This window comes from Callorhinchus milii, unplaced genomic scaffold (genome assembly GCF_018977255.1).
Source record: "Callorhinchus milii isolate IMCB2004 unplaced genomic scaffold, IMCB_Cmil_1.0 Scaffold3, whole genome shotgun sequence".
In the NCBI taxonomy this organism is placed as follows: Eukaryota; Metazoa; Chordata; class Chondrichthyes; order Chimaeriformes; family Callorhinchidae; genus Callorhinchus; species Callorhinchus milii.
The window spans coordinates 65,365,911-65,384,081 of NW_024704744.1; the positions used below are offsets into that span (position 1 = coordinate 65,365,911).

The 18,171-nt window shown below is 42.4% G+C and overlaps 1 long non-coding RNA gene across 2 annotated transcripts; it reads left to right on the forward strand.

The window, feature by feature from the left end:
• Positions 1-6,579: 6,579 nt before the first annotated feature.
• LOC103175361 lies at positions 6,580-14,708 on the forward strand. 2 transcript variants are annotated; one of them, XR_487465.2, is made up of 4 exons: positions 6,580-6,696; positions 7,660-7,724; positions 14,101-14,203; positions 14,372-14,708. It is a non-coding gene; the product is annotated as an uncharacterized LOC103175361 (long non-coding RNA). The 2 variants fall into 2 exon arrangements; XR_006084964.1 differs by having other exon boundaries at positions 14,101-14,708.
• Positions 14,709-18,171: the final 3,463 nt, after the last annotated feature.

Sequence of the window (18,171 nt, forward strand, 5' to 3'; positions counted from 1 at the left end):
TGCTTCCACCATCAACTCCAGGACCACTGCTGTCCTGACAGACTGCCTGTCGGACATCAAGTCCTGGATGAGGGCAAATTTCCTACAGGTATATGCGCTTCAACTCACCAAGCCAGTCAGGAACCTGGGTGTCTTGTTCGACCCTCAACTGTCTTTTCTTCCCCACATCCAAGCCATGACCCACTGTGCCTTCCCTCACCTTTGTAACATCGCCCGACTCCGCCACTACCTCACCCCTCAGGCCGCTGAAACTCTTGTTCATGCCTTCATCACCTCCAGGCTCGACTATGCAAACGCCCTGCTTGTCGGCTTTCCCAACTCCTCCCTCCACAGGCTGCAGATAATCCAGAACTCTGCAGCCTGTGTCCTCTCCCGCACCAAACTCCTTGACCCCATCTCACCCATTCTCGCCCAACTCCATTGGCTCCCTATCCTTCAGAGGATCCAGATCAAAATCCTGGTCCTCACCTACAAAGCCCTCCATGGCCTCGCCCCACCCTACCTCTGCGACCTCCTAACCCCTTACCAACCCGCCCGTTCCCTCCGCTCAGCCGGCTCTGGCCTGCTCCACGTCCCCCGACCCACCCGCCCCACCATTGGTGGGAGAGCCTTCAGCCACTCTGCCCCAACCTCTGGAATTCCATCCCCCAATCACTCCGCCTCACCCCCTCCTTAGCCTCCTTCAAGTCCCGCCTCAAAACCCTCCTCTTCGACCATGCCATCGGCCAACCCCACCTTTGCCTCTCCTCCCTTCTCCCCCCTGACCCCAGCTCGGGTCTGAAATGCTGTGCACTGTCCAGCGCCTTGTGACGTCCTCCCGACATGAAAGGCGCTATACAAATGTAATCTTGTTGTTGTTGTTTAGGTTATGATGTTGAATCAGGCTTGCCTGCTGAGACTAACCTGAGAAGGTGTACTTCCTGGGAAAGCAGCCAGTGACTGTTCCAGTGTAAATGCAGCTGGTTCAAATATATCTGGCCTCTTGCAAAAATGAGTCCTTTAATTAAAAGTGAGTGACTGACCAGAATTTTGTTAAATTCACACTCTCAGCTCTGTTTCGCTCACAAAATATACCATAAATTCACTTTACAGTATATTCTGTGAAGCGCTTTGAGACGTCTCAACAATGTGATAAGGAGTTACATCAAATGCAAGTATTATTATTAAAACAAGATGAAAAGCTGACTGGATTTGGTGCTGCTTATCAGAGCTCTTGCAGATGCCTCTAAGCTGGACGAGCACTGTGAGCTCCTCAGACCTTGGCCAATGCAATTTGAAGCAACAAAAAGAAAACATGCTTTCATCCCTAAAGGAATTAGGAACAGGAAGCAATAACAAATCATTTCTCGCATCATAAACTGGGCACAACAGATAGTCGCAAGACCCAGCTACTGACACCAGTTTCCCAAAGAGAAATTGACAATATTAGGTTAATTTTGTTTGCTATCATTGTGGAAATTGTATTATCCTTTATGTATAACAGTTAAATAATAAGTGGATGTTGGTACAATGCAAATTCACTTAGACTTATCAAAATTGCACTAAATATTGTATGTAAACACGGGAGATTGTGGTAATACTTCATGCCTCATTAAAATTATTAGCTCATTTATTCCTCTCTAAGTTGGATTGAACCAAAGCTTTGGAGATCAAAGGACCGTTTTCCTCTCTGTTGCTTTCCTTTTATAAACTGATATTTTCCACGTTTTAAGTCTCTGAATTAAATTTCCATAAACAGTAACATTTTTGCTTTGATAAACTTTTAAATATAAAGTGGGTGTTAATAGGTTGTTTCCACTTGTTTTTTTAAAAAGCGGGCAGTACAGATTTCCAATTTGCTCCCTGAAAGCTTCTTATAACAATGACAATGGTTAAAAAAAACAAGGTATAGATATGCGGGAACCACAAGAGGAACTAAAAGGTTTAGGAGGAACTTGTTTATACAGAAGTTGGTGAGAATGTGGAACACATTGTTGGAAGTGATGGCTGAAGCATATATGGAGAAGGTCACAGAGGGATATGGGGAAGGGGTTTAAAAGTTTTTAAAAATGTTTTCTGCTTAAAATTGAGGGCTTGGGCTGCTGCCTAATAAGTGGCCATTTAATACTATACTGTATTGAATTTTAATGTGGCATTATTTTATACATTGGAGCAACTAGAGGGTAGTAGTTTTGATTTAATAGTTATTTTCTGAGCCAGATCTGCCAGAGGTAAAGTTCACACTGTACCCGACAGTCTTTTCATGCTAGATTCTAGGCCTTGGGCTGCCACCTCATGGGTATTTAGTTTATTCCAGTTAAGTGGGAATCTTGGCAATCTACGGTAATTACCCACTGTACATTGGAGATTGTGGCAATAATTAATGCTGATAATTAACCTTATTAAAATTATCAGCTCATAGAGAGCATAAACACCAACACAAACTAGCTGGGCTGAATGGCTTCATTGTCTGCTGTAAGGATTCAATGTATAACTTATGGCCCAAACCTGCAGTATTTAATAATTAGCAGACTCGATATTTATTGTGAAACTGCCATTGCCAAATTCACAATAAACATCTAAATATGGTGAAATAAATAATGTAATAGTAAATCACTAGACTAGCTGGCAGCATCCCATTTGATGGTTCACAAATTTGAAACCACGCCAATTTTTGATGCGGCAGTTTTTTTATATATTGGAGCCGCTACAGGGTGTTAACAATGGATAGTTTGGATTTAATCATTATTTTCTGGGGCAGTTCTGCCAAAGAGAGGTGAAGTTCACACTGTGCCTGACAGTGGTTTCATGCTCCAGAATTAGGCTATTGTTGTCCAACCATAGAGTTCTGTGGCTACATGTGGCTCATTGAAGGGTCTCGGTGTGGCTCACATCTATCTCGGCTGCAGCAGAAAGTATGTGTCTCAGATGATTCCCATTAGAAATTTGCTTCCAGAGATGTGTGCATGGCTATTTAAACATTATATATGTGATCAAAAAAATTCTCTAGTTAGGCTTGTACTCTGTAGTGTACAATACTGAAGCTAACCGTGGGATATTTGCTGGAATATCCATACATTTCCAAAAACATGCACTCTTTCTATCTGCCAAATAATTAGATTTTCCGGGACTATGGTCAAATAATAACTGATTGACAATGTGAGAAGAACCATGCATGTGTTGCTCCAGGAACAACTATGTACAGACAGCAGACCAATAGGCACTACGCAACTAGACTCTGAATTATAATAATAATAATCCTTGCATTTGATATAGCGCTTTTCACGTCGGGAGGACGTCCCAAAGCGCTTCACAGAACACACTGTAAAGTGAATTGACTGTATATTTGTGGGCGAACGCGGCAGCCAATTGCGCACAGCAATGTCCCACAAACAGTCGTGGATTGAAAATGACCAATTTTTATTATTGTTTTTGGTTTTGGAGGGATTATTATTAGGCTCTGTGTGGAGTAAGGAAACTTGCCCAAGGTTTCGCCCTCTGCCTGGAATTGAACTCAGGTCTCTCACTTGCAAAGCGAGTGCTCTAACCACTGAGCTACAGGACTCCTGTATTATTATTATTGAACAAAAGTAGTATTATTAATTGATGCATAATTTTTAAGTAAATATAATGTTGTAGATTTGTATATTAACCGCAAAATTCTCACAACCGTTTTCCATGTTTTTAAATATATATAACTTGCAATTCATGATGCCTCTACTCTCTTTGTATGTAAATGCCAATGCCAATTAATTACTAGCAACTTGCACTAGCAACAACTCAATGATTTGTTTCCCAAATGCATTTGAAAGTTAACGAGTTATGGCATATTCAAAAACACCCAGTGTTTTCAACGTATGTATGTATGCACACATATGCAATATCTTTATTGTCGTGATTCCACTAGGACTCTGCAGTTGCTGCATATGTCTTCTGATTCACGTTGTACATAATTGGATACTTACACACGCGTCTCTGGTGTAACATTTCTCAACTGGTGTGACTCACACTGTTCATGAGTTAAACAGCAGTCATCTGGGTTCAACAATGGTGATCTTGGGGTGCCACCGTGTGGTCATTTCGTTTATTACAGTTAAGTGGGAATCTTGCCAATCTACAGTAATTTCACACTAAAATATTAATAATTGCATTTGATATAGTGCCTTATCACGTCTTCGAGAGTCTCAAAGCGCTTCACAGAATATACTGTAAAGTGAATTCATAATATATTTTGTGGGTGAAATGCAGAGCCAATTTCACACTGCACTGTCCCATAAATAATCGTGGATTAAGTGACCAAATTATTATTATTTTATATTTTTGAAGGGATTATTACCCCTGGAAAAGCGAATTTGGTTCCTACTTACTGTTAGGTAAATAGAGGTGTGTGGAGTAACGAAACTTGCCCAACATTTTGCCCTGCCAGGAAATCAAACCCCAGGCCCTCCTGCTTGCGAGGCAAGTGCTCTAACCACTAAGATACAGGACTACAAGGACTAATTATTGGAGATTGTGGCCGTAATTAATGCTGGTAATTAGCCCCATTAAAATTAGTAGCTCATGTTGAGTATGAACACCAGTACAAACTAACTGCTGAATGGCCTGTTTCCTTTCAAGCCGAGCGTTCAGACACAACGAGCATTCCGAACCTCTGGAACTCTCTGCGTGTATCCCTCCGGCCTACCCTCTCTTTCCCCGTCTTCAGACTTTCCTCTTACACTGTGCGTACGGTCATCTCACCTCTCTCCCCAGCTGGGCATCAAAATCCATCATTATTCAGTGTTCTGAGACACTATCCTGTATGAAGGATGCTATGTTGTTGTTGTTGTTTCTGTGCTTTTTGTCCAATTTTTAAAACTAATGGCCAAAACCTGCATTATATTACAATTAGCACAATTGATGTTTGATAAACCTGATGTTTATTGTGAAACTGTAATTACAAAATTCACATCTAAACACCATGTAATACCCTAAATAGTCAATAGGTGGCAACATCCCATTAGTTTGTTCCCAAATTTTAGACCATATTCTACCTGACAGTGTGTTAATGCTCAGGATCTATGCCTTAGGCTGCCACCTTGTGGCCAACTGCAAGCCCTACACTCACCACAGCAGAGTCTCAGTTCACGTGGAGTCCTGCAGCTTCATGGTTACAGCAATCACCTCATTTACCTACTGCTCGATAAACAGAGGCGTGTGGAGTAAGGAAACTTGGCCAACGTTTCGTCCTGCCCAGGAATTGAACCCAGGTCCTCTCGCTTGTGAGGCGAGTGCTCTAACCACTGAGCTGAGGACAACATATTGGAATAATGTCTCAAATGCAACTGCACAAAACCAACCAGTGGATTTGAGTCAGAAGAGGCCAGAGGCAATCATTCCAGAGGATCTCTTGTGCATTAACCATACTGTTTATGTTAGTGAGAAACGGCATTGTTCAGGAGTATTATGGTTTGGGAGACTTCTTAACGGACTGCTAGGACAATATTTATACGAGAATTGTCTGGAAGTACTGTTACTCAGACTCACTAATGGACTCAGTTGGCAAGCTTGTCGCTTTTGTTTTATTGAGAAATCTAAGTGAAGGACCAAGACATGATGTCATCAAGGTTGAAAATAATTTGAAAGAAAAGATAATTCAAGAAGTGATGGTTTGAAAGAGCCAGAATTTAATGACATTGAGACTTTATGTGAGAGGAATTGTTCACTCTTAGGTCATTCAGCCCAACTAGTCCTTCCTAGTATTTATACTCCACAGAAGTATCCACCCCTCCTTATCCATTCTCCTTATCCCCCTCTATTCATTTCTCCCTTGTGTATGTGGTTTTACAACAACAACAAATTACACTCTTCATGTCGGAACGACATCCCAGGGTGCTGGTCAGTCAGGGTGTTTGGGACCCGAGTTGGGGTCAGGAGGGGAGGAGGGCAGGGGATTTGGGGGTGGGAGGATGGCCAAAGGCACGGTCAAAGAGGAACATCTTTAGAATGGACTTGAAGGAGGCAAGGGAGAGGGTGAGACAGAGGGATTGCGGGATAAAGTTCCAGAGTGTGGGAGCAGAGATGCTGAATGCCCGACTGGCAATGGTGGGGCGGGAAGTGCGGGGGACCTGAAGCAGGCCGGTGTCCAGGGAGCGGACAGGCTGATATGGGGTTAGGAGGTGGGAGAGGTAAGGGGGAACAAGACCATGGAGGGCTTTGAAGGTGAACAAGGGTTTTGTACTTGATTCTCTGAGGGATGGGGAGCCGGTAAAGCCGGGCAAGAACGGGGGTGATTGGTTCGCGGAGCCTAGTGTGTGAGAGGCCAAAAGCTGCAGAGGTTTGAATAATCCACAGCTTGTGGAGGGAAGAGTTGGGAAGTCCACCAAGCAGCCAGCTGGACTTTATCATTTGGACTTCCTCAGTTGAAATATTCAAATGGTCTTTATCATTTGGAGTTAATATTTCAATATTGCAAACCCTAATTACAACAAATAACTTTTTAATGGGACTCTGCGGTACATCAGCACGTCAGAGCACCATATAAAGTCATACAGTCCAGCAGGGTCTCAAATTCACTTCCTTGTCTGAGCTCAATCTGAGCCAGAGTGAAAACATTGCAATGCTTAGTATCTGGTGTCCTCTGGTGATTTCAACTGCATACAGTCCATGAAACCAAGAAAGTTGTGCACACAAGAAAGGGGATCCCAGCAAAGGCCTTTGCGACACTCTCTAGATCAGGTACTGTCCAGAAATAAACTACTGAACCCTTCAAAAATAACTTTCCACAATCTGGAGCAGGCTACCATGTTTAAAAACTATAATATGTCAGTCAAAAGCATGACAGCAATGAAAGTTAAAGGCACCGGTGGTGAGGAGTGATGTTGCCACCTAGTGGACCTCAGGTATATTATATTTTTCCACAATAATACTCAGCAGCACGAATTGCAGCAATAATTTAGCTAGGTGTTAGTTTACATCGGTGTTAATGAATGAATACTGCAATTTTTTTACTTCCACATAACCTTGATTCCAGTCTGTCAGATACTCAATGTTCATAGTCTTCTGCCACTCTGCCCCCACCCTCAGGAACTCTATCCCGCAGTCCCTCTGCCTCGCCCCCTCCCTTGCCTCCTTCAAGACTCTTCTCAAGACCCTCCCCTTCGACCATGCTTTCAATCACCCTGCTTCCTGCCCCCACCCCCCCCTTCACCCTCCCCGATCCCGACCCCTAGCTCGGGTCCAAAACTCTGACTGTCCAGCACCTTGGGACGTCCTCCCGACGTGAAAGGCGCTATACAAATGTAAGTTTGTTGTTGTTGTTCACAGACTCCCACAATGTGTTCTAATATAAAACTAGGTGCCTCACTTACTACATATTTCCAATTAAACTGGTGAAACCGCAACCTTGTAATATCTTCCCCATTTTGAAGATAATGACAACTTCTCAAGATCTTTTCCACAATATGTTTTAGTGAGAGACACTCGTTGTATGAACTCTAAATCAAATCACCTAATCATTCTGCTGAGTCATATAGGGATATTTGCAGGATGAGACTGTTATTGCATCAGTTTGCGATCCATTATTGAGTTGGCAGTTATATTGGTATAAATAATGGTCCCTGTGCAGAATAATTTTTAAACTGGAAATAAAAGAGATTAGATTTCAAAATGACGTCTGAGAAAAATTTCTATTGGTTTCAGATGAAGACAACCAACATCAGCAATCCAACAACACAGAAATCATAGACTTGGCAGCAACTAGTTGTGTAAGTACGGTGGTTTGGAAATTTATATGAGAAGTAATTCACAATACGAGTAATTGATATTTTGATGTAGGATAAATACTTGAATTTGGAACATGTAAAATGATCACTTGCAGGTTGAACCAGTAGATTGCCTCAATGATTTATTTAGTCTATCACTTTGTCCTGTTGGGCTGTGTATTCATTCATCTATGCATTCTTTCGAATGAGCTTAGTGGTTGGAGAACTCGTCTCGCAAGTGAGAGACCTGGGTTCAATTCCTGGCAGGGCAAAATGTTGGGCAAGTTTCCTTACTCTGTTTACCTAGCAGTAAGTAGGAACCCGGTTGTAAGTCGATTGGCAGATTGCTTTTCCGGGGGTAATAATTTCTTGCAAGGATTATTATTATTTCTACAATATTTACTTTTGTTGGAATGTTGTGCCTGTGAGGATAATTTTTAATCATACCACTACTAATAATAATCATTGCATTTGATGTGATAAAGCACTATATCAAAAGCATATATTATTATTATGAAGATTGCCTGAGCTGCAATTGAAGCCATGTCATATATAATCACTACAAATCTTTCTGCCACCATTAGACCTAAAGAAATTGTCTAGGTGTGTTTGTTTTATGAAGAGTCATAGCAGGTGATAGCCAGACCCATGGGGGTGCAGCCCCCTCTCCTCCTCAATTGGTTGTCTAATCAAGTGTCATTTTGGTCAGCGCATTTAATCATTTTAATCAGTGAAAATTCCTCATTGTTGCATGTATTCATTTAGATGCACAGGTATTTAGATGGAATAGCTGCCGCCTATTCCATAACTGCGCAGCACAGGATAAATGACAGAATTGGAGAATATTGTTAACTGCATTCCAAGCTGTATTATGTGCATTTGCTTTTTAATTGATGGAACTGGGCAATAATGGCTAACCACATCAGCAAATTATACTGTTAAAATAATTCCACATTTGTTCAATTTACCATGTAACAAGAAAGCAGCCAATCTGTTGTTTAGTGTAGATTTCACAAACATAATTTCTACTCAGTCAGGGCTGATTAATTTTATTGATCCATACGTCTCTCCTTGTGTCTGTGTTAGTATAAAAGTATGCGGTGCAGGTCTTGTAACTTCTAGCCAAGTTTCAGAATCTACTAAACTGCGACGTCATTGCCCTGCAGCATTATTATCCTTGTAGAGGGCAATGTGCCAACTGTTCTGCATATGCAATCCATCTTCATGATATTGTATACACTGCAGTGAACTCAGCACTGACAGGTGCACTTTCATATTCATCAGCATGACTGAAGAAGGCTTCAGGCCAGGAGAAATCTGGGATTGATGCTCCTTCAGCAATTGATACAATTGATACAGCTGCCTCTGCACATTCCACTCGGGTGGAGGGACCGAAGCATTCATGTCTTAGGGTTCTGCTGCCCTTTGTAGGTCACAGTTACATGTGGGTCTTGGTCCCTCTCTGACACTCTCCCCTTCATGGGGGGACTTGGACTGATGTACAGCTCATGCAATGCAATGTGCACAGATTTGCAGGATGTTCTTTAGTTACAATGCGAGCGTCTCTGTGTGCACTAAGTACATTTGCGCATACAAGTGAGTACTAGGGTGATGAGGTGCAGGAGGTTGGTGCAGGAGAGGATATAAACTGCAGAGTTCTGAATGGTATGCAGTTTATGGAGGGCGGGGCTGTGGATTCTGGTGAGCAGGGCATTCAATAGTCAACAGAGTACATGTTGAAGGCACGAACAAGGGTCTCAGTAGCGTGGGGGAGAGTAGTGGCAGAGGATGTTGCGGAGTTGAGGGAAAGCCAAGTGTGTGAAGCCATATACGGGGTGACCAATGGTGAGGCAGGGGATGTGTCGTAGGTATGAAGGAGTGGGTGAGAAATGCACTCGGACATTTTTAGGGTTGGGAACTCTTAATCAGCTTCATAATAGCCCTCAGACACAATCAAACCAATCTCAAATCTATAATGTAGAGATCTAAAACGGGTATTATGAACAAATTGATCAGAGCACCAAAATTTGCGAAGCAGCAGCTTTGACGAGATACGTATTTCTTATTCTAAATTATCACAGGGAAGCTAGCCCAGAGTGGATGCATTGAAAATTGAGATTTGGGGTTAAGAATTTGAGAAATCCATAGACACGATTATACAAAACATGGAGGGGGCATTAATAAAAAAAGGCCAGCTAGGAAACTTTAATCAGTGATTTATTGATCAGTAAGTCTAACATCAGTGATGGATAAAATGATCAAAGCATTTTAAGGCTTCTACTGTATCAATACTTATCTAAAGAGCACACGGCTTTGAGACTTGGTTGGAATGACTTTAAAAAAGCAATATATCAACTTCTAAATCTACTAACATTTGAGAATACAATTTAAATTAGTGGATGAGATATCTTTTGGATGATGAAACATACATGATTTTTCAGAAATTATTTGAAAAGATTGAAGATTCAAAGCTGAAGGAATTTATGATTAACTGCTTTTTGTTAAATGGTTGAAAATTGGTTTTGAGAGTAGAAGTTGACAAAAAATGACAGTTGGCAGTATTAAGTAGTGTTTCACCGAAGTTTATTTTGAATTTGAATTTCCTGCAGTTCAGTCCATAAAAAAGACTTCTACCAATTTTACTTTTGCTGATATGAATTGACAATTATCCTGAAATATAATAAATCATGAGTCTTCTCTCCCACCATTCATCCTATTCATGTGTACACCTCACATACCAACACCAACATACTGAACAGTGAATACTACCATATTTTTTAAAAAAAGGATTTCTGCTACTGTTTTTTTAAAAATAAAAGGAACCTCAGCTAATAAAAGAAAGCTACCTTTTTAAAAAATACATGGTAGCTCTGCTTTTAAATAAAGGGGACACTTATCTTTGTTAAAAATAATAAAACAGGAGATTGCGCAGTTTAATGAAAAGGGCCTCTCCCACTATTTGTTAAAATAGAAAGATCAGCTCCCAATTTATTTGAAAACTAGCTCTGCCCGTTGCAGCTTTGCTTCCAACTAAAGGATCTAATATGGAATGTAGATTGACACACATCAGACACACTTTTCGCTTAGACATCTTTATAATGATAAATATAAATGTATAATTTATAATCACTGGGGTGTCCTCCCGCCGTGAAAGGCGCTTTAAAAATTTAATTTTGTTGTTGTTGCTGTGGCTTAGTTTCGTCTGTGTTCTTTATTTTGTTCCCACCGCCGCTTGGTTACGTGCGTGCTCTGTGACGCACGATACCACAGCGCCAAGGTCAGCCGGCCCGGCCACCAGGCTCTGCGACCCTATCACCCCCATCCTCACCCGACTCCATTGGCTTCCCATCGCACAGAGGATACAATTCAAGATCCTGGTCTTCATCTTCAAAGCCCTCCATGGCCTTGCTCCCCCCACCTCTATGACCTCCATTAGACCTTGCTCCCACTACCATCCAGCTTGCTCCCACCGCTCAGCAGGCTCCAACCTGCTTTACGTCCTCCATCTTGCCCACCCCATCATTGGTGGGCGGGCCTTCTGCCACTCTGCCCCCACCTTCTTGAGCTCCATCCTGCAGTCCCTCCACCTCTCCCCCTCCCTTACCTCCTTCAAGACCCATCTCAAGACCCTCCTCTTCGACCGTGCCTTCGATCACTCTCCTTCCACCAACTCCCCCTCCACTCTCCCCAATCCTGACCCTCAGCTCAGGTCCGAAACACTGATTGTCCAGCGCCTTTACGTCTTCCCAATGTGAAACGCGCTATACAAATGTCATTTTGTTGTTGTTGTAACTGCATGTTGGCCCAGCGCCACTTTGACTTGGCGGCCACCAGGTGTAACTGCAGCAAAAGACCAAAACTGAAATACATTTTAGGTCATAACTCATGAACGACAGGAGATACCCAAAAACTCTACGTCATGTCTCTATGTCAATAGGTTATTGGGATCTCTATTGAAGCGCACACAGACAGACATTGTCGTTTTATTAGTATAGATTATTATACATTTTATTAGATTATTATACTTTATGTTATACTTTATATTAGATTATTATATTTTGTATTAATTATTATACTTGATATTACTATACTTTATATTAGATTATTATACTTTATATAACGATAGATCCCCAAAAATACGCCAATGATTTTCTGTCGCTATTTTGTTGCAGGATATATTAGTACAAATGTATCTCTCTAGAAAGTGTGTTTTTTCCTCTGTTGCTACTTTGTTGGATGCATACCTCATATTTTGGGGCTTAATTAAAGCATTGTTTTAAATATAGCTCATCAACAATAGGAGATCACCGAAAAAAAAACTATGCCCATGACACTCGCGCATGCAAGAGCTTTCCGATGAGATATAAATCACGTATCTAGGTGAATCAGTTGTTGAGATCTTGGCTGATACACACACACATTGTCGTTTTATTAGAAGGGACAGCACCCAATGTTTGTTTAAATAATATTTCCCACCTTCGTTTTAAATAAAATGGGAAGCTCCCACTATTTAAACATAAAGACAGCTTAAAAAGGCACCATTTTTGATTAAGAAAAAGATAACCTCCCACCTTTTCTTTCTAAAAAGGACAACTATCACCATTCCTTTTAAAGCAAGCGAGAGACCTGGGTTTGATTCCTGGCAGGGTGAAGCCTTGGACAAGTTACCTTACTCCACACGCCTGATAATAATCCCTCAAGAAAAAAAAGTAATAACATTGGTCATTTTCAATCCACGACTGTTTGTGGGACACTGCTGTGCGCAATTGGCTGCCGCGCTTTGCCCCAAAAAATATAGTTAATTCATTTTAGAGTATATTCTGTGAAGCACTTTGAGACGTCTCAAAGACGCGAAAAGCGCTATATCAAATGCAAGGATTATTATCATAAAAGACAGCCACCACCATCTTTATAAAAGAACAATTCGCATTGTTTCTTTAAAATAAGTAAATCTGCTACTTTTTTTTTAAAAAAGGCAGCTACCATTTTTGTTAAATAAAAAGGCCAATCCCACTATTTTTTTAAATTGGTAAATAGGTTAAGCAATTCCCCCCTCCCCCTCGAGAGAGAATGTGCATTCCATTCCAAATAGGGGGAATTAACAAGTGTAGCTCTTGCATGCTCCTCATAGTGATGGGGTTATGCATATGCCAACTGCTAATCCACACAAAAAAATAGATTCCCAGCTCAAATGGCAACCGGGACAAATATAGTTATGTTTTATTATTGTTGGCTCTGTTTTCTGGGACAGTTGGATTGGTTGGCTTAGGGTTTCTACGGGGTTAATAGTGCTTTATATTTAGTTGTGAAAACAGGACAATTGTTTTCTTTTGATGTCAGAAGTTGTGTTGGTGTCATCAGGTATGATTGTGGATTCCTTTTTGTGTGTGTCCACATGGACAATATGGTAAACAATCTATTGTCTTTTATACTAGTAAGTAGTGGATCCATTCTACATTGTTTTCCAGCCAGACATCAGCTGGCACTGCAGAATATGATCAGAGGAGTAGCAGTTTTGTGTTGTTTCTATTGTACAGGTACAATTGTATTTTCATTTTGATTGTTTGTACACATTACTCTCTCGGTTGGTTGAACAGCAGGAATTGGTCAGGGGAGGGGTAGTTGTGGTTTATTCCTGTCTACAGATATAATTTTGTTTGTGGAGGTAAATACCCCAATTAGCATCTGGAACCGTCAAATGACGAATCAGGTGTAATCGTTTGGCACCGCAAGAAATGGGATTTTACATGGAGCGTTGGGTATTTTTAATTAGCTTTTCGGGTTTTTTGTAGATTTGCTCGCGTCAATTGTGTGTTTGTTTGCAGTTATTTTCCTTTAGTGTCTGCAGGGAAAAATGTTGGCTTTAATTGGTGTCTTCAGGGACACTTGTGTTGGTTTGCAGAGAGTTTTGTTTTCCTTGGTTGTGTGCAGGAGCAGTTGTTTTGATAGTTAGTTCAAGGAAAGGTGTGTTGATTGGCTTGGATGGAGATATGTGTAGTGCCAGTTGCATGTGTTTTTGTATCAGTCTGCACAGGGTGTTATCTTTTCCAGTTTGCAATGGTCAGGTGCCACGCCAGCAGCAGGTCAATGGACAGTTCTGTTTTATTTGTGAATACAAATCATTTTCATTTTGTTTTTAGTCAAGAACATTGGAGTAGTTTACAATACTAGGTGTAGATCAGGAGAGGGTCAGTTGCGTCCACAGGTACTGTTGTAATCATTGTGTGTGTGCCCCACAGCTGTCTCTGTTAAGTTAGTAAGTACTAGATCTGTTGTACTTTGTTTTCAAGCCTGAAGCCCTCGGATGATATGGGAGTGGATAGTTTTATTTTGATGGTCAACAGCTACAATTTTGTTTATTTTTTTCCTGTTTGTACAGGCATGATTGTCCTCTTCATATTGATACTGAAACCTTTATACAGCATGGAAAGATCAGAGGGTGAAGCAGGACCAGATTAGGACAAGGACATGTGTGGCGGCAGGTACAGTTGTTTTTATTTTATTTAGGTCTAAGCTTGAGCAGCAGTTTAAGCGCTCTGGGATGCCAACCTGCAAGATAATATAAAAGCAATATAAATGCAAGTTGTTTTGTCTGGACAGTATTGCCATTATATTGATAAATATTGTAACCTTTTTACTTTTCTTTCCAGCAAGGAGAGGTTGGAGGGCACTATAGGAGCAGATTAGAACAGGTTTGTTTCCTCTTTGTTTATTGTCTTCTTTATCGAGATCAATTTTGAAATCTTTATACTTTGTTTTCCAGCCGGAGCCGGAAAGAATCCCTGTCCCCACTGACTGGTGTGCCTGGCCAAATGCTTCCAATGACTAATGCTGGCTAATGTCATTACATGTGCTGTGAAGTACCGGAGACTCGCCTAACTTGGGAACTGCAATATTGTGACTGCCACAGAGGATTGTTCGTCTCTTGCCCCTCCGCTCCCTCCTCGGCAACCGTACTTTCAGCCACGATGCCCAAAGCTCTGGAACTCCCTCCCTCAATCCCTCTGCCTTGCCCCCTCCCTCCCCACTTTCAAATCCTGCCTAAAGACCTTCCTTTTTGACAAAAAAAACAGAATAAAATTGGTCACTTCAATCCATGACTGTTTGTGGGACACTGCTGTGCGCAATTGGCTGTCGTGTTTCGCCCACAAATATACAGTCAATTCACTTTACAATATATTCTGCAAAGCACTTTGAGACGTCTAGAAGATATGAAAAGCACTTTTATTAAATGCAAGGATTATCGTTATTATTATTATCCTTTTGACATCCTTCCTAAAGTATTAATGGTATTAATTCCTGATGGAAGACATTTTTGATGAATATTGTTTTGTGGTATTCCTTTTTGATCATGTTTACGGTCACCTCCCCATTCCCCCTGACTTGGGGTCAGACTCCACCACTGTCAAGCGCTCCGGGACGCTACGCAGTGTGAAGGGCGCTATATAAATGCAAGTTGTTGTTGATTAAATTTTGGCACCTCTAATCCACATGCTTCACTGTAACACAAAACAGTACTAATCAAAAATGTCTTCCATCAGTAATTAATACCATCAACACTTTAGGAACGATGTCAAGGCATTGGAGAAGGTGCCAAGGAGATTTACCAGGATGGAACCAGGAATGAGGGGCTTCATTATCAGGAGAGGCTAGAGAAGCTAGGATTACTCTCATTGGAGTAGAGTAGGTTAACCGAGGTGTCTTGTTCAACCCTCAACTGTCTTTTCTTCCCCACATCCAAGCCATGACCCGCACTGCCTTCTCTCACCTATGTAACATCGCCCGACTCCACCACTACCTCACTCCTCAGGCCGCTGAAACTCTTGTTCATGCCTTCATCACCTCCAGGCTCGACTATGCAAACGCCCTGCTTGTTGCCTTCCCAACTTCTCCCTCCACAGGCTGCAGATAATCCAGAACTCTGCAGCCCGTGTCCTCTCCTGCACCAAACTCCATGATCCTATCTCCTCCATTCTCGCTCAACTCCATTGGCTCCCTATCCTTCAGAGGATCCAGTTCAAGATCCTGGTCCTCACCTACAAAGCCCTCCATGGCCTCGCCCCACCCTACCTCTGCGACCTCCTAACCCCCTACCAACCCGCCCACTCCCTCCGCTCAACCGGCTATGTCCCCCAACCCACTATTGGCGGGAGAGCCTTCAACCACTCTGCCCCAACTTCTGGAATTCCATCCCCCAATCACTCCCCTTCGGCCCCTCCTTAGCCTCCTTCAAGTCCCGCCTCAAAACCCTCCTCTTCGACCATGCCATCAGTCACCCCCCTTCCCCTCCGCTCCCTTCTCCCGCCCTGACCCCAGGTTGTGTCTGAAATGCTGTACATTGTCCAGCACCTTGGGATGTCCTCCCGACGTGAAAGGTGCTATACAATTGTAATCTTGTTGTTGTTGTTAAGAGGCGACTTAATAGAAGATTCGATAGGCTGAACAAGGAGAAACTATTTCCAATGGTGGGGGGGCGGGAATACGAGGATACCAATTTAAAATAGTTGTTAAAAGAAAGAGGGGAGGTGATGAAAAATGTTTTCACTCCGAGTTGTTCAGATCTGGAATGCATTGTCTGAAAGGGTGGTGGAAGCTGATTCGATAACAACTTTTAAGAGAAAGTAGATAATTATTTGGGGGAGGACGAGTTTGCTGGGCTATGGAGAGGGGGGGTGGTGGGGGGGGGAGTGGGATTAATTTGGATAGCTCTTTTCAAAAAGGCGGCACAGACACAATGGGCCGAATGGTCTCCTTCTGTATAATTCTATAGAATCGTACAGCACAATAAGAGGCCATTCGGCCCATCGAGTCTGTGCCGACTCTTTGAAAAGAGCAATGTAATGTCTATGATTCTATGAATACAGTACCAGGATTTATTCTTCCTCTGCTCCTCTTCCCTCCGTCTCCCAGGGTTCCCATGACTCCATTTTCAACTCTCTTGAACACAAAACCATAGGCGGCAGATATTCTGGGGGGTGGGGGGTGGGCTGAATAAAACTCGGGGGCACTCACCTCTTTGGTCGATGGACCTGTCAAGCCAATGGTTCATCTTTAAGACAGGTAAACTGTTGGCTTGTCTGACGGGTCCATTGTCCAATGAAAGGTGAGGGAGGTCACCTTGACAAGCGGTCGAGGAGAGATGAGCTGTAGATAGATTTGGGGAGGACACAGCCCTCTGTAGCCCTAGCCACCTATGCCTGAAACTGATCTCAGAAAGAAGGACTTATACTGGCCTGGAAAAAAACCACTTGATAGAATGTGGACATATTAATAGGCACGCAGGCAATAAAAGATTTTCAACTTGAAATCATAATACAACAACAACAAAATTACATTTGTATAGTGCCTTTCTCGTCGGGAGAACGTCCCAAGGTGCTGGATGGACAGAGTTATAGACCCGAGCTGAAGGTGGGGTGGGTGGAGGGCGGGGGGGGGGGAAGAAGGGAGATTGAAAGCAAGGTTGAAGAGAAGGGTCTTGAGGTGGGCCTTGAAGGTGGTGAGGGAAGGGGCGAGACGGAGTGACTGCAGGATGGAGTTCTAGAGGGTGAGAGTGGCGGAAGGCCTGCCCACCAATAGTGGGACGAGCAAGGCGGGGGACGTGAAGCAGGCCGGAGCCTGCTGAGCGGAGGGAGCTAACAGGGTGGTAGGGGATTAAGAGGTCGGAGAGAGCAAGACCACGGAGGGCTTTGAAGGTTAGGACCAGGATCCTGAACTGTATCCTCTGTGTGATGGGAAGCCAGTGGAGTTGGCGAGGATGGGGGTGATAGGGTTGCGGAGCCTAGTGCGGGAAAGGACACGAGCTGCAGAGTTCTGGATGATCTGCAGCCTATGGAGGGAGGAGTTTGGGAGGCCGACACGCAGTGAGTTCGCATAGTCAACGTATTACTTGCTCCAGTAGCAGACACGTGGCTAACTGGCTATACGGATAAGAGTTGCTTGCCTGTAATTTCAACCCTCTCTATGTTCCCAATACAATGATAACGGAGGACAATGCCAACATTTGTTGAGTATTTGCAAATTTACATAGAGTAAAAGTTTAAAAATAACTAAATAATCAAAAATCGTGATTTAATTACTTATTTAATCTTGTTGATAACTGTGTCATTAGGACTGGATATTTTAAGTGGATGCTAAAATAACACCATCAGTACCAATCTGATTGCACCTTCCTCTATAATATTATAAAGGCCCTCTCCATTTTAACTCACTGAGTATGCTTTTAGACACAAATAAGCAAAAATATTTCTCCACTCTTTCCCATACAAACCAGGCAACCAACAATCAGCCTCGTCACAAAAGTCTAGTACTTTCAGACAGTTATGAAATTAAACAAATAGGAATTAGAAAAGATTATGGTTCAAATCATGTTCAGCGCACACACACAACACATGCCTAATCTGTTGCTAAACCTGTCTACTAGCTCATTCATCTAATTATAGTGTGGAGCTGT